General features: G+C 51.5%; 12 non-coding genes across 12 annotated transcripts; all 12 read right to left on the bottom strand.

The window, feature by feature from the left end:
• Positions 1-383: 383 nt before the first annotated feature.
• On the bottom strand, positions 384-575 carry LOC132810039 (U2 spliceosomal RNA). The gene has a single exon (XR_009642657.1). It is a non-coding gene; the product is annotated as a U2 spliceosomal RNA (small nuclear RNA).
• A 1,808-nt stretch (positions 576-2,383) lies between these two features.
• Positions 2,384-2,575, bottom strand: LOC132810038 (U2 spliceosomal RNA). The gene has a single exon (XR_009642656.1). It is a non-coding gene; the product is annotated as a U2 spliceosomal RNA (small nuclear RNA).
• A 1,812-nt stretch (positions 2,576-4,387) lies between these two features.
• Positions 4,388-4,579, bottom strand: LOC132810037 (U2 spliceosomal RNA). Its single transcript, XR_009642655.1, has one exon. It is a non-coding gene; the product is annotated as a U2 spliceosomal RNA (small nuclear RNA).
• A 1,809-nt stretch (positions 4,580-6,388) lies between these two features.
• LOC132810036 (U2 spliceosomal RNA) lies at positions 6,389-6,580 on the bottom strand. Its single transcript, XR_009642654.1, has one exon. It is a non-coding gene; the product is annotated as a U2 spliceosomal RNA (small nuclear RNA).
• A 1,813-nt stretch (positions 6,581-8,393) lies between these two features.
• On the bottom strand, positions 8,394-8,585 carry LOC132810035 (U2 spliceosomal RNA). Its single transcript, XR_009642653.1, has one exon. It is a non-coding gene; the product is annotated as a U2 spliceosomal RNA (small nuclear RNA).
• Positions 8,586-10,406: 1,821 nt separating this feature from the next.
• Positions 10,407-10,598, bottom strand: LOC132810051 (U2 spliceosomal RNA). The gene has a single exon (XR_009642668.1). It is a non-coding gene; the product is annotated as a U2 spliceosomal RNA (small nuclear RNA).
• Positions 10,599-12,413: 1,815 nt separating this feature from the next.
• Positions 12,414-12,605, bottom strand: LOC132810034 (U2 spliceosomal RNA). Its single transcript, XR_009642652.1, has one exon. It is a non-coding gene; the product is annotated as a U2 spliceosomal RNA (small nuclear RNA).
• A 1,810-nt stretch (positions 12,606-14,415) lies between these two features.
• Positions 14,416-14,608, bottom strand: LOC132810052 (U2 spliceosomal RNA). The gene has a single exon (XR_009642669.1). It is a non-coding gene; the product is annotated as a U2 spliceosomal RNA (small nuclear RNA).
• Positions 14,609-16,418: 1,810 nt separating this feature from the next.
• On the bottom strand, positions 16,419-16,610 carry LOC132810045 (U2 spliceosomal RNA). Its single transcript, XR_009642662.1, has one exon. It is a non-coding gene; the product is annotated as a U2 spliceosomal RNA (small nuclear RNA).
• Positions 16,611-18,423: 1,813 nt separating this feature from the next.
• LOC132810059 (U2 spliceosomal RNA) lies at positions 18,424-18,615 on the bottom strand. Its single transcript, XR_009642673.1, has one exon. It is a non-coding gene; the product is annotated as a U2 spliceosomal RNA (small nuclear RNA).
• Positions 18,616-20,422: 1,807 nt separating this feature from the next.
• Positions 20,423-20,614, bottom strand: LOC132810058 (U2 spliceosomal RNA). Its single transcript, XR_009642672.1, has one exon. It is a non-coding gene; the product is annotated as a U2 spliceosomal RNA (small nuclear RNA).
• A 1,814-nt stretch (positions 20,615-22,428) lies between these two features.
• Positions 22,429-22,620, bottom strand: LOC132810057 (U2 spliceosomal RNA). Its single transcript, XR_009642671.1, has one exon. It is a non-coding gene; the product is annotated as a U2 spliceosomal RNA (small nuclear RNA).
• Positions 22,621-23,917: the final 1,297 nt, after the last annotated feature.

The following is a 23,917-nucleotide window of genomic DNA, read 5'->3' as shown; positions in this document are numbered from 1 at the left end:
TGAAATTACAGCAGTCACCCCACCCCCCGCCACCGCCGTACCATCGGTGGGATACGTTCCAAGAACGACCGCAGAAGCCCAAAACGGCAGACAAGGGCAAATCCATTCATTCAAATTGGCAAGTTACCTTCCTGGCAGGCCCCTGGTTCCAGAATGTTCCCTGTAGCACGTTGGGGTTACCCCTGTCCTGGCTTTCAGCGTGCTGCACCTTCATCAGGTAACTGCAGAGCAGGTCATAAGACAGAAAACCCGTAACAAAAGACGATAGTTTCCTGCAACTGAAAAGACAATAGATGCAACAATCACTGACTGCCATCAACACGGCAAACTAGCAAAGGCAAGAGATTCACATTGCATTCACCTGCTTTTGAACTTGGGTAAGCGTTGGGTGCACCATTCCTGGAAACACTGCAATACCAGGCTGATACATGGAGAGGACAGAGCAAGCCCTTAAGCCATCTCCCTGCTCCAAAAATCCATTTAATACAAACACTCCCACCTTCGGGAGATATCAGCGATTAAACTGATAAGAACAGAAACTACACATATTCCAAGCCAAAAGGCCGAGAAGCGATAGCACATCAATACTCCAACGGTGGAGGTCATATTTGCCGACTATCCTTTCCATCAGTTTGATGATATTCAAAGTTCCTTTATTCCCTTACCGTCTACCTTCCTTCCAAGATATCCAACCAGACCGGAAGATCACTCTGCAGCAGTCGCTGTGCTTTCCCCGTGCTTTTCTGTTACGTAGCCGCGTAGGTCGCGCTGACGACCAATCAGATGGCACGGGCCGGAGCCACTGCACGTCAGGTCGACTGCAGAGAGGTTTCTCCCGGTGATCGGGGACAGCGGCGGCGGCAGGGTCATTCATTCCCCCGGCAGGGTCATTCATTCCCCGGCATCTACAAGATTCACCAGAATTCCTCAGGCAGCACCTTGCAAACCCATGGCCAACGCAGCCTCGAAGGATGACGGCAGCAGATCCACGGGAACACCACCATTCGCAAGTTCTCCCCCGCGCCGAGGCACTCGCTGTCCTGAATTGCAAATATGTCCTTGTTCCTCCGGTGTTACCGGGTCAAAATCGGGAATCCCCGCCCAAACAGCATCGCGGGGCTACCGACAGCACTTGGACTGCAGCGGTTCGAGAGAGCAGCTCACCACCAGGCTGATCTCGGCATGGGCGAGAAATGTTGGCCTTGACGGAAAGATCCTATTCATTGCCTCCCCTTGTGTTGGTGTAGCTTGCCCATAAATGCCAATCATCGTTTCCCTCACGTACAGGATTCGCTCCTCGGCATTCCGCATCAATCCGAAAAGTTGCGAAAAGCGAATTACGTCCGTGCACCCTTTCTTTATCGTCCACTTTCAATATCCTCTCTACTTGTATCCGACTCTCTGTGGAGAATGGGGAGGGAGCTGATCTCCCCGTGTAAACATGTCACGCTGCAAGCGTGCCTCATCACCACCAGCAGCTCGATTCGACATCTCCGTTCACATTGCTGCAGATCGCTGACAACATTATAATCCGACCCAGTTGACAAACTGACAACTGTTTCGCTACTTGCACCGCAAATGATGACAAATCGTTCCAAATCGTACGGGTGGCACAGTGGATCAGTGGTTAGTACGGCTGCCTGGTGGCACCAGGGAGCTGAAGCCAGTTCCAGCCTTGGGCGATCGTCTGCGTGAATAATCTTTACGTACAGACGTAGCTACTAAAGCAGGTCGCTTCCGTACAGTAGTTTGCGAAGAAACAAACAGAGATGGGGGTTTCACTCTATTCAGGAAACAGACCAAAGACATTTCTTTCTTGTTCAAGAAATATTAGGATAAATTTGTTGCCTCGGGGTGGGGGGGGGGGGGGGGGGTTGGGAAGGGGCTGTGGGGGCTGATCTGATAGCCATTTGACATTGGCTGAGTCATGGGATCCCACAACCTGATTTGACTGTGTTAAAAATCCCACAACACCAGGTTTCAGCCCAACGGGGTTCTTTGAAATTACAGCAGTCACCCCACCCCCCGCCACCGCCGTACCATCGGTGGGATACGTTCCAAGAACGACCGCAGAAGCCCAAAACGGCAGACAAGGGCAAATCCATTCATTCAAATTGGCAAGTTACCTTCCTGGCAGGCCCCTGGTTCCAGAATGTTCCCTGTAGCACGTTGGGGTTACCCCTGTCCTGGCTTTCAGCGTGCTGCACCTTCATCAGGTAACTGCAGAGCAGGTTCATAAGACAGAAAACCCGTAACAAAAGACGATAGTTTCCTGCAACTGAAAAGACAATAGATGCAACAATCACTGACTGCCATCAACACGGCAAACTAGCAAAGGCAAGAGATTCACATTGCATTCACCTGCTTTTGAACTTGGGTAGGCGTTGGGTGCACCATTCCTGGAAACACTGCAATACCAGGCTGATACATGGAGAGGACAGAGCAAGCCCTTAAGCCATCTCCCTGCTCCAAAAATCCATTTAATACAAACACTCCCACCTTCGGGAGATATCAGCGATTAAACTGATAAGAACAGAAACTACACATATTCCAAGCCAAAAGGCCGAGAAGCGATAGCACATCAATACTCCAACGGTGGAGGTCATATTTGCCGACTATCCTTTCCATCAGTTTGATGATATTCAAAGTTCCTTTATTCCCTTACCGTCTACCTTCCTTCCAAGATATCCAACCAGACCGGAAGATCACTCTGCAGCAGTCGCTGTGCTTTACCCGTGGTTTTCTGTTACGTAGCCGCGTAGGTCGCGCTGACGACCAATCAGATGGCACGGGCCGGAGCCACCGCACGTCAGGTCGACTGCAGAGAGGTTTCTCCCGGTGATCGGGGACAGCGGCGGCGGCAGGGTCATTCATTCCCCCGGCAGGGTCATTCATTCCCCCGGCATCTACAAGATTCACCAGAATTCCTCAGGCAGCACCTTGCAAACCCATGGCCAACGCAGCCTCGAAGGATGACGGCAGCAGATCCACGGGAACACCACCATTCGCAAGTTCTCCCCCGCGCCGAGGCACTCGCTGTCCTGAATTGCAAATATGTCCTTGTTCCTCCGGTGTTACCGGGTCAAAATCGGGAATCCCCGCCCAAACAGCATCGCGGGGCTACCGACAGCACTTGGACTGCAGCGGTTCGAGAGAGCAGCTCACCACCAGGCTGATCTCGGCATGGGCGAGAAATGTTGGCCTTGACGGAAAGATCCTATTCATTGCCTCCCCTTGTGTTGGTGTAGATTGCCCATAAATGCCAATCATCGTTTCCCTCACGTACAGGATTCGCTCCTCGGCATTCCGCATCAATCCGAAAAGTTGCGAAAAGCGAATTACGTCCGTGCACCCTTTCTTTATCGTCCACTTTCAATATCCTCTCTACTTGTATCCGACTCTCTGTGGAGAATGGGGAGGGAGCTGATCTCCCCGTGTAAACATGTCACGCTGCAAGCGCGCCTCATCACCACCAGCAGCTCGATTCGACATCTCCGTTCACATTGCTGCAGATCGCTGACAACATTATAATCTGACCCAGTTGACAAACTGACAACTGTTTCGCTACTTGCACCGCAAATGATGACAAATCGTTCCAAATCGTACGGGTGGCACAGTGGATCAGTGGTTAGTACGGCTGCCTGGTGGCACCAGGGAGCTGAAGCCAGTTCCAGCCTTGGGCGATGGTCTGCGTGAATAATCTTTACGTGCAGACGTAGCTACTAAAGCAGGTCGCTTCCGTACAGTAGTTTGCGAAGAAACAAACAGAGATGGGGGTTTCACTCTATTCAGGAAACAGACCAAAGACATTTCTTTCTTGTTCAAGAAATATTAGGATAAATTTGTTGCCTCGGGGTTGGGGGGGGAGGCGGGGGGGGTTGGGAAGGGGCTGTGGGGGCTGATCTGATAGCCATTTGACATTGGCTGAGTCATGGGATCCCACAACCTGATTTGACTGTGTTAAAAATCCCACAACACCAGGGTTCAGCCCAACGGGGTTCTTTGAAATTACAGCAGTCACCCCACCCCCCGCCACCGCCGTACCATCGGTGGGATACGTTCCAAGAACGACCGCAGAAGCCCAAAACGGCAGACAAGGGCAAATCTATTCATTCAAATTGGCAAGTTACCTTCCTGGCAGGCCCCTGGTTCAGAATGTTCCCTGTAGCACGTTGGGGTTACCCCTGTCCTGGCTTTCAGCGTGCTGCACCTTCATCAGGTAACTGCAGAGCAGGTTCATAAGACAGAAAACCCGTAACAAAAGACGATAGTTTTCCTGCAACTGAAAAGACAATAGATGCAACAATCACTGACTGCCATCAACACGGCAAACTAGCAAAGGCAAGAGATTCACATTGCATTCACCTGCTTTTGAACTTGGGTAAGCGTTGGGTGCACCATTCCTGGAAACACTGCAATACCAGGCTGATACATGGAGAGGACAGAGCAAGCCCTTAAGCCATCTCCCTGCTCCAAAAATCCATTTAATACAAACACTCCCACCTTCGGGAGATATCAGCGATTAAACTGATAAGAACAGAAACTACACATATTCCAAGCCAAAAGGCCGAGAAGCGATAGCACATTAATACTCCAACGGTGGAGGTCATATTTGCCGACTATCCTTTCCATCAGTTTGATGATATTCAAAGTTCCTTTATTCCCTTACCGTCTACCTTCCTTCCAAGATATCCAACCAGACCGGAAGATCACTCTGCAGCAGTCGCTGTGCTTTACCCGTGGTTTTCTGTTACGTAGCCGCGTAGGTCGCGCTGACGACCAATCAGATGGCACGGGCCGGAGCCACTGCACGTCAGGTCGACTGCAGAGAGGTTTCTCCCGGTGATCGGGGACAGCGGCGGCGGCAGGGTCATTCATTCCCCCGGCAGGGTCATTCATTCCCCGGCATCTACAAGATTCACCAGAATTCCTCAGGCAGCACCTTGCAAACCCATGGCCAACGCAGCCTCGAAGGATGACGGCAGCAGATCCACGGGAACACACCATTCGCAAGTTCTCCCCCGCGCCGAGGCACTCGCTGTCCTGAATTGCAAATATGTCCTTGTTCCTCCGGTGTTACCGGGTCAAAATCGGGAATCCCCGCCCAAACAGCATCGCGGGGCTACCGACAGCACTTGGACTGCAGCGGTTCGAGAGAGCAGCTCACCACCAGGCTGATCTCGGCATGGGCGAGAAATGTTGGCCTTGACGGAAAGATCCTATTCATTGCCTCCCCTTGTGTTGGTGTAGATTGCCCATAAATGCCAATCATCGTTTCCCTCACGTACAGGATTCGCTCCTCGGCATTCCGCATCAATCCGAAAAGTTGCGAAAAGCGAATTACGTCCGTGCACCCTTTCTTTATCGTCCACTTTCAATATCCTCTCTACTTGTATCCGACTCTCTGTGGAGAATGGGGAGGGAGCTGATCTCCCCGTGTAAACATGTCACGCTGCAAGCGCGCCTCATCACCACCAGCAGCTCGATTCGACATCTCCGTTCACATTGCTGCAGATCGCTGACAACATTATAATCCGACCCAGTTGACAAACTGACAACTGTTTCGCTACTTGCACCGCAAATGATGACAAATCGTTCCAAATCGTACGGGTGGCACAGTGGATCAGTGGTTAGTACGGCTGCCTGGTGGCACCAGGGAGCTGAAGCCAGTTCCAGCCTTGGGCGATCGTCTGCGTGAATAATCTTTACGTACAGACGTAGCTACTAAAGCAGGTCGCTTCCGTACAGTAGTTTGCGAAGAAACAAACAGAGATGGGGATTTCACTCTATTCAGGAAACAGACCAAAGACATTTCTTTCTTGTTCAAGAAAATATTAGGATAAATTTGTTGCCTCGGGGGTGGAGGGGGAGGCGGGGGGGTTGGGAAGGGGCTGTGGGGGCTGATCTGATAGCCATTTGACATTGGCTGAGTCATGGGATCCCACAACCTGATTTGACTGTGTTAAAAATCCCACAACACCAGGTTTCAGCCCAACGGGGTTCTTTGAAATTACAGCAGTCACCCCACCCCCCGCCACCGCCGTACCATCGGTGGGATACGTTCCAAGAACGACCGCAGAAGCCCAAAACGGCAGACAAGGGCAAATCCATTCATTCAAATTGGCAAGTTACCTTCCTGGCAGGCCCCTGGTTCCAGAATGTTCCCTGTAGCACGTTGGGGTTACCCCTGTCCTGGCTTTCAGCGTGCTGCACCTTCATCAGGTAACTGCAGAGCAGGTTCATAAGACAGAAAACCCGTAACAAAAGACGATAGTTTCCTGCAACTGAAAAGACAATAGATGCAACAATCACTGACTGCCATCAACACGGCAACTAGCAAAGGCAAGAGATTCACATTGCATTCACCTGCTTTTGAACTTGGGTAAGCGTTGGGTGCACCATTCCTGGAAACACTGCAATACCAGGCTGATACATGGAGAGGACAGAGCAAGCCCTTAAGCCATCTCCCTGCTCCAAAAATCCATTTAATACAAACACTCCCACCTTCGGGAGATATCAGCGATTAAACTGATAAGAACAGAAACTACACATATTCCAAGCCAAAAGGCCGAGAAGCGATAGCACATTAATACTCCAACGGTGGAGGTCATATTTGCCGACTATCCTTTCCATCAGTTTGATGATATTCAAAGTTCCTTTATTCCCTTACCGTCTACCTTCCTTCCAAGATATCCAACCAGACCGGAAGATCACTCTGCAGCAGTCGCTGTGCTTTCCCCGTGCTTTTCTGTTACGTAGCCGCGTAGGTCGCGCTGACGACCAATCAGATGGCACGGGCCGGAGCCACCGCACGTCAGGTCGACTGCAGAGAGGTTTCTCCCGGTGATCGGGGACAGCGGCGGCGGCAGGGTCATTCATTCCCCCGGCAGGGTCATTCATTCCCCCGGCATCTACAAGATTCACCAGAATTCCTCAGGCAGCACCTTGCAAACCCATGGCCAACGCAGCCTCGAAGGATGACGGCAGCAGATCCACGGGAACACCACCATTCGCAAGTTCTCCCCCCCCCCCCGAGGCACTCGCTGTCCTGAATTGCAAATATGTCTTGTTCCTCCGGTGTTACCGGGTCAAAATCGGGAATCCCCGCCCAAACAGCATCGCGGGGCTACCGACAGCACTTGGACTGCAGCGGTTCGAGAGAGCAGCTCACCACCAGGCTGATCTCGGCATGGGCGAGAAATGTTGGCCTTGACGGAAAGATCCTATTCATTGCCTCCCCTTGTGTTGGTGTAGATTGCCCATAAATGCCAATCATCGTTTCCCTCACGTACAGGATTCGCTCCTCGGCATTCCGCATCAATCCGAAAAGTTGCGAAAAGCGAATTACGTCCGTGCACCCTTTCTTTATCGTCCACTTTCAATATCCTCTCTACTTGTATCCGACTCTCTGTGGAGAATGGGGAGGGAGCTGATCTCCCCGTGTAAACATGTCACGCTGCAAGCGCGCCTCATCACCACCAGCAGCTCGATTCGACATCTCCGTTCACATTGCTGCAGATCGCTGACAACATTATAATCCGACCCAGTTGACAAACTGACAACTGTTTCGCTACTTGCACCGCAAATGATGACAAATCGTTCCAAATCGTACGGGTGGCACAGTGGATCAGTGGTTAGTACGGCTGCCTGGTGGCACCAGGGAGCTGAAGCCAGTTCCAGCCTTGGGCGATGGTCTGCGTGAATAATCTTTACGTGCAGACGTAGCTACTAAAGCAGGTCGCTTCCGTACAGTAGTTTGCGAAGAAACAAACAGAGATGGGGGTTTCACTCTATTCAGGAAACAGACCAAAGACATTTCTTTCTTGTTCAAGAAAATATTAGGATAAATTTGTTGCCTCGGGGTTGGGGGGGCGGGCGGGGGGGGGTTGGAAGGGGCTGTGGGGGCTGATCTGATAGCCATTTGACATTGGCTGAGTCATGGGATCCCACAACCTGATTTGACTGTGTTAAAAATCCCACAACACCAGGGTTCAGCCCAACGGGGTTCTTTGAAATTACAGCAGTCACCCCACCCCCCGCCACCGCCGTACCATCGGTGGGATACGTTCCAAGAACGACCGCAGAAGCCCAAAACGGCAGACAAGGGCAAATCCATTCATTTAAATTGGCAAGTTACCTTCCTGGCAGGCCCCTGGTTCCAGAATGTTCCTGTAGCACGTTGGGGTTACCCTGTCCTGGCTTTCAGCGTGCTGCACCTTCATCAGGTAACTGCAGAGCAGGTTCATAAGACAGAAAAACCCGTAACAAAAGACGATAGTTTCCTGCAACTGAAAAGACAATAGATGCAACAATCACTGACTGCCATCAACACGGCAAACTAGCAAAGGCAAGAGATTCACATTGCATTCACCTGCTTTTGAACTTGGGTAAGCGTTGGGTGCACCATTCCTGGAAACACTGCAATACCAGGCTGATACATGGAGAGGACAGAGCAAGCCCTTAAGCCATCTCCCTGCTCCAAAAATCCATTTAATACAAACACTCCCACCTTCGGGAGATATCAGCGATTAAACTGATAAGAACAGAAACTACACATATTCCAAGCCAAAAGGCCGAGAAGCGATAGCACATCAATACTCCAACGGTGGAGGTCATATTTGCCGACTATCCTTTCCATCAGTTTGATGATATTCAAAGTTCCTTTATTCCCTTACCGTCTACCTTCCTTCCAAGATATCCAACCAGACCGGAAGATCACTCTGCAGCAGTCGCTGTGCTTTCCCCGTGCTTTTCTGTTACGTAGCCGCGTAGGTCGCGCTGACGACCAATCAGATGGCACGGGCCGGAGCCACCGCACGTCAGGTCGACTGCAGAGAGGTTTCTCCCGGTGATCGGGGACAGCGGCGGCGGCAGGGTCATTCATTCCCCCGGCAGGGTCATTCATTCCCCCGGCATCTACAAGATTCACCAGAATTCCTCAGGCAGCACCTTGCAAACCCATGGCCAACGCAGCCTCGAAGGATGACGGCAGCAGATCCACGGGAACACCACCATTCGCAAGTTCTCCCCCCCGCCCCGAGGCACTCGCTGTCCTGAATTGCAAATATGTCTTTGTTCCTCCGGTGTTACCGGGTCAAAATCGGGAATCCCCGCCCAAACAGCATCGCGGGGCTACCGACAGCACTTGGACTGCAGCGGTTCGAGAGAGCAGCTCACCACCAGGCTGATCTCGGCATGGGCGAGAAATGTTGGCCTTGACGGAAAGATCCTATTCATTGCCTCCCCTTGTGTTGGTGTAGCTTGCCCATAAATGCCAATCATCGTTTCCCTCACGTACAGGATTCGCTCCTCGGCATTCCGCATCAATCCGAAAAGTTGCGAAAAGCGAATTACGTCCGTGCACCCTTTCTTTATCGTCCACTTTCAATATCCTCTCTACTTGTATCCGACTCTCTGTGGAGAATGGGGAGGGAGCTGATCTCCCCGTGTAAACATGTCACGCTGCAAGCGTGCCTCATCACCACCAGCAGCTCGATTCGACATCTCCGTTCACATTGCTGCAGATCGCTGACAACATTATAATCCGACCCAGTTGACAAACTGACAACTGTTTCGCTACTTGCACCGCAAATGATGACAAATCGTTCCAAATCGTACGGGTGGCACAGTGGATCAGTGGTTAGTACGGCTGCCTGGTGGCACCAGGGAGCTGAAGCCAGTTCCAGCCTTGGGCGATCGTCTGCGTGAATAATCTTTACGTGCAGACGTAGCTACTAAAGCAGGTCGCTTCCGTACAGTAGTTTGCGAAGAAACAAACAGAGATGGGGGTTTCACTCTATTCAGGAAACAGACCAAAGACATTTCTTTCTTGTTCAAGAAAATATTAGGATAAATTTGTTGCCTCGGGGGTGGGGGGGGAGGGCGGGGGGGGGTTGGGAAGGGGCTGTGGGGGCTGATCTGATAGCCATTTGACATTGGCTGAGTCATGGGATCCCACAACCTGATTTGACTGTGTTAAAAATCCCACAACACCAGGTTTCAGCCCAACGGGGTTCTTTGAAATTACAGCAGTCACCCCACCCCCCCACCGCCACCGCCGTACCATCGGTGGGATACGTTCCAAGAACGACCGCAGAAGCCCAAAACGGCAGACAAGGGCAAATCCATTCATTTAAATTGGCAAGTTACCTTCCTGGCAGGCCCCTGGTTCCAGAATGTTCCCTGTAGCACGTTGGGGTTACCCCTGTCCTGGCTTTCTGCGTGCTGCACCTTCATCAGGTAACTGCAGAGCAGGTTCATAAGACAGAAAACCCGTAACAAAAGACGATAGTTTCCTGCAACTGAAAAGACAATAGATGCAACAATCACTGACTGCCATCAACACGGCAAACGAGCAAAGGCAAGAGATTCACATTGCATTCACCTGCTTTTGAACTTGGGTAGACGTTGGGTGCACCATTCCTGGAAACACTGCAATACCAGGCTGATACATGGAGAGGACAGAGCAAGCCCTTAAGCCATCTCCCTGCTCCAAAAATCCATTTAATACAAACACTCCCACCTTCGGGAGATATCAGCGATTAAACTGATAAGAACAGAAACTACACATATTCCAAGCCAAATGGCCGAGAAGCGATAGCACATTAATACTCCAACGGTGGAGGTCATATTTGCCGACTATCCTTTCCATCAGTTTGATGATATTCAAAGTTCCTTTATTCCCTTACCGTCTACCTTCCTTCCAAGATATCCAACCAGACCGGAAGATCACTCTGCAGCAGTCGCTGTGCTTTACCCGTGCTTTTCTGTTACGTAGCCGCGTAGGTCGCGCTGACGACCAATCAGATGGCACGGGCCGGAGCCACCGCACGTCAGGTCGACTGCAGAGAGGTTTCTCCCGGTGATCGGGACAGCGGCGGCGGCAGGGTCATTCATTCCCCCGGCAGGGTCATTCATTCCCCCGGCATCTACAAGATTCACCAGAATTCCTCAGGCAGCACCTTGCAAACCCATGGCCAACGCAGCCTCGAAGGATGACGGCAGCAGATCCACGGGAACACCACCATTCGCAAGTTCTCCCCCGCGCCGAGGCACTCGCTGTCCTGAATTGCAAATATGTCTTTGTTCCTCCGGTGTTACCGGGTCAAAATCGGGAATCCCCGCCCAAACAGCATCGCGGGCTACCGACAGCACTTGGACTGCAGCGGTTCGAGAGAGCAGCTCACCACCAGGCTGATCTCGGCATGGGCGAGAAATGTTGGCCTTGACGGAAAGATCCTATTCATTGCCTCCCTTGTGTTGGTGTAGCTTGCCCATAAATGCCAATCATCGTTTCCCTCACGTACAGGATTCGCTCCTCGGCATTCCGCATCAATCCGAAAAGTTGCGAAAAGCGAATTACGTCCGTGCACCCTTTCTTTATCGTCCACTCTCAATATCCTCTCTACTTGTATCCGACTCTCTGTGAGAATGGGGAGGGAGCTGATCTCCCCGTGTAAACATGTCACGCTGCAAGCGCGCCTCATCACCACCAGCAGCTCGATTCGACATCTCCGTTCACATTGCTGCAGATCGCTGACAACATTATAATCCGACCCAGTTGACAAACTGACAACTGTTTCGCTACTTGCACCGCAAATGATGACAAATCGTTCCAAATCGTACGGGTGGCACAGTGGATCAGTGGTTAGTACGGCTGCCTGGTGGCACCAGGGAGCTGAAGCCAGTTCCAGCCTTGGGCGATGGTCTGCGTGAATAATCTTTACGTGCAGACGTAGCTACTAAAGCAGGTCGCTTCCGTACAGTAGTTTGCGAAGAAACAAACAGAGATGGGGGTTTCACTCTATTCAGGAAACAGACCAAAGACATTTCTTCTTGTTCAAGAAAATATTAGGATAAATTTGTTGCCTCGGGGTTGGGGGGGGAGGGGCGCGGGGGGGTTGGGAAGGGGCTGTGGGGGCTGATCTGATAGCCATTTGACATTGGCTGAGTCATGGGATCCCACAACCTGATTTGACTGCGTTAAAAATCCCACAACACCAGGGTTCAGCCCAACGGGGTTCTTTGAAATTACAGCAGTCACCCCACCCCCCCCGCCACCCCGCCGTACCATCGGTGGGATACGTTCCAAGAACGACCGCAGAAGCCCAAAACGGCAGACAAGGTCAAATCCATTCATTCAAATTGGCAAGTTACCTTCCTGGCAGGCCCCTGGTTCCAGAATGTTCCCTGTAGCACGTTGGGGTTACCCCTGTCCTGGCTTTCAGCGTGCTGCACCTTCATCAGGTAACTGCAGAGCAGGTTCATAAGACAGAAAACCCGTAACAAAAGACGATAGTTTCCTGCAACTGAAAAGACAATAGATGCAACAATCACTGACTGCCATCAACACGGCAAACGAGCAAAGGCAAGAGATTCACATTGCATTCACCTGCTTTTGAACTTGGGTAAGCGTTGGGTGCACCATTCCTGGAAACACTGCAATACCAGGCTGATACATGGAGAGGACAGAGCAAGCCCTTAAGCCATCTCCCTGCTCCAAAAATCCATTTAATACAAACACTCCCACCTTCGGGAGATATCAGCGATTAAACTGATAAGAACAGAAACTACACATATTCCAAGCCAAAAGGCCGAGAAGCGATAGCACATCAATACTCCAACGGTGGAGGTCATATTTGCCGACTATCCTTTCCATCAGTTTGTTGATATTCAAAGTTCCTTTATTCCCTTACCGTCTACCTTCCTTCCAAGATATCCAACCAGACCGGAAGATCACTCTGCAGCAGTCGCTGTGCTTTCCCCGTGCTTTTCTGTTACGTAGCCGCGTAGGTCGCGCTGACGACCAATCAGATGGCACGGGCCGGAGCCACGCACGTCAGGTCGACTGCAGAGAGGTTTTCTCCCGGTGATCGGGGACAGCGGCGGCGGCAGGGTCATTCATTCCCCCGGCAGGGTCATTCATTCCCCCGGCATCTACAAGATTCACCAGAATTCCTCAGGCAGCACCTTGCAAACCCATGGCCAACGCAGCCTCGAAGGATGACGGCAGCAGATCCACGGGAACACCACCATTCGCAAGTTCTCCCCCCCCCCGAGGCACTCGCTGTCCTGAATTGCAAATATGTCTTTGTTCCTCCGGTGTTACCGGGTCAAAATCGGAATCCCCGCCCAAACAGCATCGCGGGCTACCGACAGCACTTGGACTGCAGCGGTTCGAGAGAGCAGCTCACCACCAGGCTGATCTCGGCATGGGCGAGAAATGTTGGCCTTGACGGAAAGATCCTATTCATTGCCTCCCCTTGTGTTGGTGTAGCTTGCCCATAAATGCCAATCATCGTTTCCCTCACGTACAGGATTCGCTCCTCGGCATTCCGCATCAATCCGAAAAGTTGCGAAAAAGCGAATTACGTCCGTGCACCCTTTCTTTATCGTCCACTCTCAATATCCTCTCTACTTGTATCCGACTCTCTGTGAGAATGGGGAGGGAGCTGATCTCCCCGTGTAAACATGTCACGCTGCAAGCGTGCCTCATCACCACCAGCAGCTCGATTCGACATCTCCGTTCACATTGCTGCAGATCGCTGACAACATTATAATCCGACCCAGTGACAAACTGACAACTGTTTCGCTACTTGCACCGCAAATGATGACAAATCGTTCCAAATCGTACGGGTGGCACAGTGATCAGTGGTTAGTACGGCTGCCTGGTGGCACCAGGGAGCTGAAGCCAGTTCCAGCCTTGGGCGATCGTCTGCGTGAATAATCTTTACGTGCAGACGTAGCTACTAAAGCAGGTCGCTTCCGTACAGTAGTTTGCGAAGAAACAAACAGAGATGGGGGTTTCACTCTATTCAGGAAACAGACCAAAGACATTTCTTTCTTGTTCAAGAAAATATTAGGATAAATTTGTTGCCTCGGGGTTGGGGGGGGGAGGCGGGGGGGGTTGGGAAAGGGGCTGTGGGGGCTGATCTGATAGCCATTTGACATTGGCTGAGTCATGGGATCCCACAACCTGATTTGACTGTGTTAAAAATCCCACAACACCAGGGTTCAGCCCAACGGGGTTCTTTGAAATTACAGCAGTCACCCCACCCCCCCGCCACCGCCGTACCATCGGTGGGATACGTTCCAAGAACGACCGCAGAAGCCCAAAACGGCAGACAAGGGCAAATCCATTCATTTAAATTGGCAAGTTACCTTCCTGCAGGCCCCTGGTTCCAGAATGTTCCCTGTAGCACGTTGGGGTTACCCCTGTCCTGGCTTTCAGCGTGCTGCACCTTCATCAGGTAACTGCAGAGCAGGTTCATAAGACAGAAAACCCGTAACAAAAGACGATAGTTTCCTGCAACTGAAAAGACAATAGATGCAACAATCACTGACTGCCATCAACACGGCAAACGAGCAAAGGCAAGAGATTCACATTGCATTCACCTGCTTTTGAACTTGGGTAGCGTTGGGTGCACCATTCCTGGAAACACTGCAATACCAGGCTGATACATGGAGAGGACAGAGCAAGCCCTTAAGCCATCTCCCTGCTCCAAAAAATCCATTTAATACAAACACTCCCACCTTCGGGAGATATCAGCGATTAAACTGATAAGAACAGAAACTACACATATTCCAAGCCAAAAGGCCGAGAAGCGATAGCACATCAATACTCCAACGGTGGAGGTCATATTTGCCGACTATCCTTTCCATCAGTTTGATGATATTCAAAGTTCCTTTATTCCCTTACCGTCTACCTTCCTTCCAAGATATCCAACCAGACCGGAAGATCACTCTGCAGCAGTCGCTGTGCTTTCCCCGTGCTTTTCTGTTACGTAGCCGCGTAGGTCGCGCTGACGACCAATCAGATGGCACGGGCCGGAGCCACCGCACGTCAGGTCGACTGCAGAGAGGTTTCTCCCGGTGATCGGGGACAGCGGCGGCGGCAGGGTCATTCATTCCCCGGCAGGGTCATTCATTCCCCCGGCATCTACAAGATTCACCAGAATTCCTCAGGCAGCACCTTGCAAACCCATGCCAACGCAGCCTCGAAGGATGACGGCAGCAGATCCACGGGAACACCACCATTCGCAAGTTCTCCCCCCCCCCGAGGCACTCGCTGTCCTGAATTGCAAATATGTCTTTGTTCCTCCGGTGTTACCGGGTCAAAATCGGGAATCCCCGCCCAAACAGCATCGCGGGGCTACCGACAGCACTTGGACTGCAGCGGTTCGAGAGAGCAGCTCACCACCAGGCTGATCTCGGCATGGCGAGAAATGTTGGCCTTGACGGAAAGATCCTATTCATTGCCTCCCCTTGTGTTGGTGTAGCTTGCCCATAAATGCCAATCATCGTTTTCCCTCACGTACAGGATTCGCTCCTCGGCATTCCGCATCAATCCGAAAAGTTGCGAAAAGCGAATTACGTCCGTGCACCCTTTCTTTATCGTCCACTTTCAATATCCTCTCTACTTGTATCCGACTCTCTGTGGAGAATGGGGAGGGAGCTGATCTCCCCGTGTAAACATGTCACGCTGCAAGCGCGCCTCATCACCACCAGCAGCTCGATTCGACATCTCCGTTCACATTGCTGCAGATCGCTGACAACATTATAATCCGACCCAGTTGACAAACTGACAACTGTTTCGCTACTTGCACCGCAAATGATGACAAATCGTTCCAAATCGTACGGGTGGCACAGTGGATCAGTGGTTAGTACGGCTGCCTGGTGGCACCAGGGAGCTGAAGCCAGTTCCAGCCTTGGGCGATGGTCTGCGTGAATAATCTTTACGTACAGACGTAGCTACTAAAGCAGGTCGCTTCCGGACAGTAGTTTGCGAAGAAACAAACAGAGATGGGGTTTCACTCTATTCAGGAAACAGACCAAAGACATTTCTTTCTTGTTCAAGAAAATATTAGGATAAATTTGTTGCCTCGGGGGTTGGGGGGGGGCGGGGGGTTGGGAAGGGGCTGTGGGGGCTGATCTGATAGCCATTTGACATTGGCTGAGTCATGGGATCCCACAACCTGATTTGACTGTGTTAAAAATCCCACAACACCAGGGTTCAGCCCAACGGGGTTCTTTGAAATTACAGCAGTCACCCACCACCCCCGCCACCCCGCCGTACCATCGGTGGGATACGTTCCAAGAACGACCGCAGAAGCCCAAAACGGCAGACAAGGGCAAATCCATTCATTTAAATTGGCAAGTTACCTTCCTGGCAGGCCCCTGGTTCCAGAATGTTCCCTGTAGCACGTTGGGGTTACCCCTGTCCTGGCTTTCAGCGTGCTGCACCTTCATCAGGTAACTGCAGAGCAGGTTCATAAGACAGAAAACCCGTAACAAAAGACGATAGTTTCCTGCAACTGAAAAGACAATAGATGCAACAATCACTGACTGCCATCAACACGGCAAACTAGCAAAGGCAAGAGATTCACATTGCATTCACCTGCTTTTGAACTTGGGTAAGCGTTGGGTGCACCATTCCTGGAAACACTGCAATACCAGGCTGATACATGGAGAGGACAGAGCAAGCCCTAAAGCCATCTCCCTGCTCCAAAAATCCATTTAATACAAACACTCCCACCTTCGGGAGATATCAGCGATTAAACTGATAAGAACAGAAACTACACATATTCCAAGCCAAAAGGCCGAGAAGCGATAGCACATTAATACTCCAACGGTGGAGGTCATATTTGCCGACTATCCTTTCCATCAGTTTGATGATATTCAAAGTTCCTTTATTCCCTTACCGTCTACCTTCCTTCCAAGATATCCAACCAGACCGGAAGATCACTCTGCAGCAGTCGCTGTGCTTTCCCCGTGCTTTTCTGTTACGTAGCCGCGTAGGTCGCGCTGACGACCAATCAGATGGCACGGGCCGGAGCCACCGCACGTCAGGTCGACTGCAGAGAGGTTTCTCCCGGTGATCGGGGACAGCGGCGGCGGCAGGGTCATTCATTCCCCCGGCAGGGTCATTCATTCCCCCGGCATCTACAAGATTCACCAGAATTCCTCAGGCAGCACCTTGCAAACCCATGGCCAACGCAGCCTCGAAGGATGACGGCAGCAGATCCACGGGAACACCACCATTCGCAAGTTCTCTCCCCCCCCGAGGCACTCGCTGTCCTGAATTGCAAATATGTCTTTGTTCCTCCGGTGTTACCGGGTCAAAATCGGGAATCCCCGCCCAAACAGCATCGCGGGGCTACCGACAGCACTTGGACTGCAGCGGTTCGAGAGAGCAGCTCACCACCAGGCTGATCTCGGCATGGGCGAGAAATGTTGGCCTTGACGGAAAGATCCTATTCATTGCCTCCCCTTGTGTTGGTGTAGCTTGCCCATAAATGCCAATCATCGTTTCCCTCACGTACAGGATTCGCTCCTCGGCATTCCGCATCAATCCGAAAAGTTGCGAAAAGCGAATTACGTCCGTGCACCCTTTCTTTATCGTCCACTTTCAATATCCTCTCTACTTGTATCCGACTCTCTGGAGAATGGGGAGGGAGCTGATCTCCCCGTGTAAACATGTCACGCTGCAAGCGCGCCTCATCACCACCAGCAGCTCGATTCGACATCTCCGTTCACATTGCTGCAGATCGCTGACAACATTATAATCCGACCCAGTTGACAAACTGACAACTGTTTCGCTACTTGCACCGCAAATGATGACAAATCGTTCCAAATCGTACGGGTGGCACAGTGGATCAGTGGTTAGTACGGCTGCCTGGTGGCACCAGGGAGCTGAAGCCAGTTCCAGCCTTGGGCGATCGTCTGCGTGAATAATCTTTACGTACAGACGTAGCTACTAAAGCAGGTCGCTTCCGTACAGTAGTTTGCGAAGAAACAAACAGAGATGGGGGTTTCACTCTATTCAGGAAACAGACCAAAGACATTTCTTTCTTGTTCAAGAAAATATTAGGATAAATTTGTTGCCTCGGGGTTGGGGGGGGAGGCGGGGGGTTGGGAAGGGGCTGTGGGGGCTGATCTGATAGCCATTTGACATTGGCTGAGTCATGGGATCCCACAACCTGATTTGACTGTGTTAAAAATCCCACAACACCAGGTTTCAGCCCAACGGGGTTCTTTGAAATTACAGCAGTCACCCCACCCCCCGCCACCCGCCGCCGTACCATCGGTGGGATACGTTCCAAGAACGACCGCAGAAGCCCAAAACGGCAGACAAGGGCAAATCCATTCATTTAAATTGGCAAGTTACCTTCCTGGCAGGCCCCTGGTTCCAGAATGTTCCCTGTAGCACGTTGGGGTTACCCCTGTCCTGGCTTTCTGCGTGCTGCACCTTCATCAGGTAACTGCAGAGCAGGTTCATAAGACAGAAAACCCGTAACAAAAGACGATAGTTTCCTGCAACTGAAAAGACAATAGATGCAACAATCACTGACTGCCATCAACACGGCAAACTAGCAAAGGCAAGAGATTCACATTGCATTCACCTGCTTTTGAACTTGGGTAAGCGTTGGGTGCACCATTCCTGGAAACACTGCAATACCAGGCTGATACATGGAGAGGACAGAGCAAGCCCTTAAGCCATCTCCCTGCTCCAAAAATCCATTTAATACAAACACTCCCACCTTCGGGAGATATCAGCGATTAAACTGATAAGAACAGAAACTACACATATTCCAAGCCAAAAGGCCGAGAAGCGATAGCACATTAATACTCCAACGGTGGAGGTCATATTTGCCGACTATCCTTTCCATCAGTTTGATGATATTCAAAGTTCCTTTATTCCCTTACCGTCTACCTTCCTTCCAAGATATCCAACCAGACCGGAAGATCACTCTGCAGCAGTCGCTGTGCTTTCCCCGTGCTTTTCTGTTACGTAGCCGCGTAGGTCGCGCTGACGACCAATCAGATGGCACGGGCCGGAGCCACCGCACGTCAGTCGACTGCAGAGAGGTTTCTCCCGGTGATCGGGGACAGCGGCGGCGGCAGGGTCATTCATTCCCCCGGCAGGGTCATTCATTCCCCCGGCATCTACAAGATTCACCAGAATTCCTCAGGCAGCACCTTGCAAACCCATGGCCAACGCAGCCTCGAAGGATGACGGCAGCAGATCCACGGGAACACCACCATTCGCAAGTTCTCCCCCCCCGCCGAGACACTCGCTGTCCTGAATTGCAAATATGTCTTGTTCCTCCGGTGTTACCGGGTCAAAATCGGGAATCCCCGCCCAAACAGCATCGCGGGGCTACCGACAGCACTTGGACTGCAGCGGTTCGAGAGAGCAGCTCACCACCAGGCTGATCTCGGCATGGCGAGAAATGTTGGCCTTGACGGAAAGATCCTATTCATTGCCTCCCCTTGTGTTGGTGTAGCTTGCCCATAAATGCCAATCATCGTTTCCCTCACGTACAGGATTCGCTCCTCGGCATTCCGCATCAATCCGAAAAGTTGCGAAAAGCGAATTACGTCCGTGCACCCTTTCTTTATCGTCCACTTTCAATATCCTCTCTACTTGTATCCGACTCTCTGTGGAGAATGGGGAGGGAGCTGATCTCCCCGTGTAAACATGTCACGCTGCAAGCGCGCCTCATCACCACCAGCAGCTCGATTCGACATCTCCGTTCACATTGCTGCAGATCGCTGACAACATTATAATCCGACCCAGTTGACAAACTGACAACTGTTTCGCTACTTGCACCGCAAATGATGACAAATCGTTCCAAATCGTACGGGTGGCACAGTGGATCAGTGGTTAGTACGGCTGCCTGGTGGCACCAGGAGCTGAAGCCAGTTCCAGCCTTGGGCGATCGTCTGCGTGAATAATCTTTACGTACAGACGTAGCTACTAAAGCAGGTCGCTTCCGTACAGTAGTTTGCGAAGAAACAAACAGAGATGGGGTTTCACTCTATTCAGGAAACAGACCAAAGACATTTCTTTCTTGTTCAAGAAAATATTAGGATAAATTTGTTGCCTCGGGGTGGGGGGGGAGGCGGGGGGGTTGGGAAGGGCTGTGGGGGCTGATCTGATAGCCATTTGACATTGGCTGAGTCATGGGATCCCACAACCTGATTTGACTGTGTTAAAAATCCCACAACACCAGGTTTCAGCCCAACGGGGTTCTTTGAAATTACAGCAGTCACCCCACCCCCCCGCCACCGCCGTACCATCGGTGGGATACGTTCCAAGAACGACCGCAGAAGCCCAAAACGGCAGACAAGGGCAAATCCATTCATTCAAATTGGCAAGTTACCTTCCTGGCAGGCCCCTGGTTCCAGAATGTTCCCTGTAGCACGTTGGGGTTACCCCTGTCCTGGCTTTCAGCGTGCTGCACCTTCATCAGGTAACTGCAGAGCAGGTTCATAAGACAGAAAACCCGTAACAAAAGACGATAGTTTCCTGCAACTGAAAAGACAATAGATGCAACAATCACTGACTGCCATCAACACGGCAAACTAGCAAAGGCAAGAGATTCACATTGCATTCACCTGCTTTTGAACTTGGGTAAGCGTTGGGTGCACCATTCCTGGAAACACTGCAATACCAGGCTGATACATGGAGAGGACAGAGCAAGCCCTTAAGCCATCTCCCTGCTCCAAAAATCCATTTAATACAAACACTCCCACCTTCGGGAGATATCAGCGATTAAACTGATAAGAACAGAAACTACACATATTCCAAGCCAAAAGGCCGAGAAGCGATAGCACATTAATACTCCAACGGTGGAGGTCATATTGCCGACTATCCTTTCCATCAGTTTGATGATATTCAAAGTTCCTTTATTCCCTTACCGTCTACCTTCCTTCCAAGATATCCAACCAGACCGGAAGATCACTCTGCAGCAGTCGCTGTGCTTTCCCCGTGCTTTTCTCTCTGTTACGTAGCCGCGTAGGTCGCGCTGACGACCAATCAGATGGCACGGGCCGGAGCCACCGCACGTCAGGTCGACTGCAGAGAGGTTTCTCCCGGTGATCGGGGACAGCGGCGGCGGCAGGGTCATTCATTCCCCCGGCAGGGTCATTCATTCCCCCGGCATCTACAAGATTCACCAGAATTCCTCAGGCAGCACCTTGCAAACCCATGGCCAACGCAGCCTCGAAGGATGACGGCAGCAGATCCACGGGAACACCACCATTCGCAAGTTCTCCTCCCCGCGCCGAGGCACTCGCTGTCCTGAATTGCAAATATGTCCTTGTTCCTCCGGTGTTACCGGGTCAAAATCGGGAATCCCCGCCCAAACAGCATCGCGGGGCTACCGACAGCACTTGGACTGCAGCGGTTCGAGAGAGCAGCTCACCACCAGGCTGATCTCGGCATGGGCGAAATGTTGGCCTTGACGGAAAGATCCTATTCATTGCCTCCCCTTGTGTTGGTGTAGCTTGCCCATAAATGCCAATCATCGTTTCCCTCACGTACAGGATTCGCTCCTCGGCATTCCGCATCAATCCGAAAAGTTGCGAAAAGCGAATTACGTCCGTGCACCCTTTCTTTATCGTCCACTTTCAATATCCTCTCTACTTGTATCCGACTCTCTGTGGAGAATGGGGAGGGAGCTGATCTCCCCGTGTAAACATGTCACGCTGCAAGCGCGCCTCATCACCACCAGCAGCTCGATTCGACATCTCCGTTCACATTGCTGCAGATCGCTGACAACATTATAATCCGACCCAGTTGACAAACTGACAACTGTTTCGCTACTTGCACCGCAAATGATGACAAATCGTTCCAAATCGTACGGGTGGCACAGTGGATCAGTGGTTAGTACGGCTGCCTGGTGGCACCAGGGAGCTGAAGCCAGTTCCAGCCTTGGGCGATCGTCTGCGTGAATAATCTTTACGTACAGACGTAGCTACTAAGCAGGTCGCTTCCGTACAGTAGTTTGCGAAGAAACAAACAGAGATGGGGGTTTCACTCTATTCAGGAAACAGACCAAAGACATTTCTTTCTTGTTCAAGAAAATATTAGGATAAATTTGTTGCCTCGGGTTGGGGGGGAGGCGGGGTGGTTGGGAAGGGGCTGTGGGGGCTGATCTGATAGCCATTTGACATTGGCTGAGTCATGGGATCCCACAACCTGATTTGACTGTGTTAAAAATCCCACAACACCAGGTTTCAGCCCAACGGGGTTCTTTGAAATTACAGCAGTCACCCCACCCCCCGCCACCCCGCCGTACCATCGGTGGGATACGTTCCAAGAACGACCGCAGAAGCCCAAAACGGCAGACAAGGGCAAATCCATTCATTCAAATTGGCAAGTTACCTTCCTGGCAGGCCCCTGGTTCCAGAATGTTCCCTGTAGCACGTTGGGGTTACCCCTGTCCTGGCTTTCAGCGTGCTGCACCATCATCAGGTAACTGCAGAGCAGGTCATAAGACAGAAAACCCCTAACAAAAGACGATAGTTTCCTGCAACTGAAAAGACAATAGATGCAACAATCACTGACTGCCATCAACACGGCAAACTAGCAAAGGCAAGAGATTCACATTGCATTCACCTGCCTTTTGAACTTGGGTAAGCGTTGGGTGCACCATTCCTGGAAACACTGCAATACCAGGCTGATACATGGAGAGGACAGAGCAAGCCCTTAAGCCATCTCCCTGCTCCAAAAATCCATTTAATACAAACACTCCCACCTTCGGGAGATATCAGCGATTAAACTGATAAGAACAGAAACTACACATATTCCAAGCCAAAAGGCCGAGAAGCGATAGCACATTAATACTCCAACGGTGGAGGTCATATTTGCCGACTATCCTTTCCATCAGTTTGATGATATTCAAAGTTCCTTATTCCCTTACCGTCTACCTTCCTTCCAAGATATCCAACCAGACCGGAAGATCACTCTGCAGCAGTCGCTGTGCTTTACCCGTGCTTTTCTGTTACGTAGCCGCGTAGGTCGCGCTGACGACCAATCAGATGGCACGGGCCGGAGCCACCGCACGTCAGGTCGACTGCAGAGAGGTTTCTCCCGGTGATCGGGGACAGCGGCGGCGGCAGGGTCATTCATTCCCCCGGCAGGGTCATTCATTCCCCCGCATCTACAAGATTCACCAGAATTCCTCAGGCAGCACCTTGCAAACCCATGGCCAACGCAGCCTCGAAGGATGACGGCAGCAGATCCACGGGAACACCACCATTCGCAAGTTCTCTCCCCCCGCCCGAGGCACTCGCTGTCCTGAATTGCAAATATGTCCTTGTTCCTCCGGTGTTACCGGTCAAAATCGGAATCCCCGCCCAAACAGCATCGCGGGGCTACCGACAGCACTTGGACTGCAGCGGTTCGAGAGAGCAGCTCACCACCAGGCTGATCTCGGCATGGGCGAGAAATGTTGGCCTTGACGGAAAGATCCTATTCATTGCCTCCCCTTGTGTTGGTGTAGCTTGCCCAAAATGCCAATCATCGTTTCCCTCACGTACAGGATTCGCTCCTCGGCATTCCGCATCAATCCGAAAAGTTGCGAAAAGCGAATTACGTCCGTGCACCCTTTCTTTATCGTCCATTTCAATATCCTCTCTACTTGTATCCGACTCTCTGTGGAGAATGGGGAGGGAGCTGATCTCCCCGTGTAAACATGTCACGCTGCAAGCGCGCCTCATCACCACCAGCAGCTCGAATCGACATCTCCGTTCACATTGCTGCAGATCGCTGACAACATTATAATCCGACCCAGTTGACAAACTGACAAACTGTTTCGCTACTTGCACACCGCAAAAGATGACAAATCGTTCCAAATCGTACGGGTGGCACAGTGGTCAGTGGTTAGTACGGCTGCCTGGTGGCACAGGGAGCTGAAGCCAGTTCCAGCCTTGGGCGATCGTGCTGCGTGAATAATCTTAACGTACAGACGTACTACTAAAGCAGGACGCTTCCGTACAGTAGTTTGCGAAGAAACAAACAGAGATGGGGTTTCACTCTATTCAGGAAACAACCAAAGACATTTCTTTCTTGTTCAAGAAAATATTAGGATAAATTTGTTGCCTCGGGTTGGGGGGAGGCGGGGGGGTT

The sequence above is a fragment of the Hemiscyllium ocellatum genome, unplaced genomic scaffold (genome assembly GCF_020745735.1).
Source record: "Hemiscyllium ocellatum isolate sHemOce1 unplaced genomic scaffold, sHemOce1.pat.X.cur. scaffold_1507_pat_ctg1, whole genome shotgun sequence".
NCBI classification, from domain to species: domain Eukaryota; kingdom Metazoa; phylum Chordata; class Chondrichthyes; order Orectolobiformes; family Hemiscylliidae; genus Hemiscyllium; species Hemiscyllium ocellatum.
Note: the sequence above shows the minus strand (reverse complement) of the source record. Positions and strands in the feature narration are given on the sequence as shown.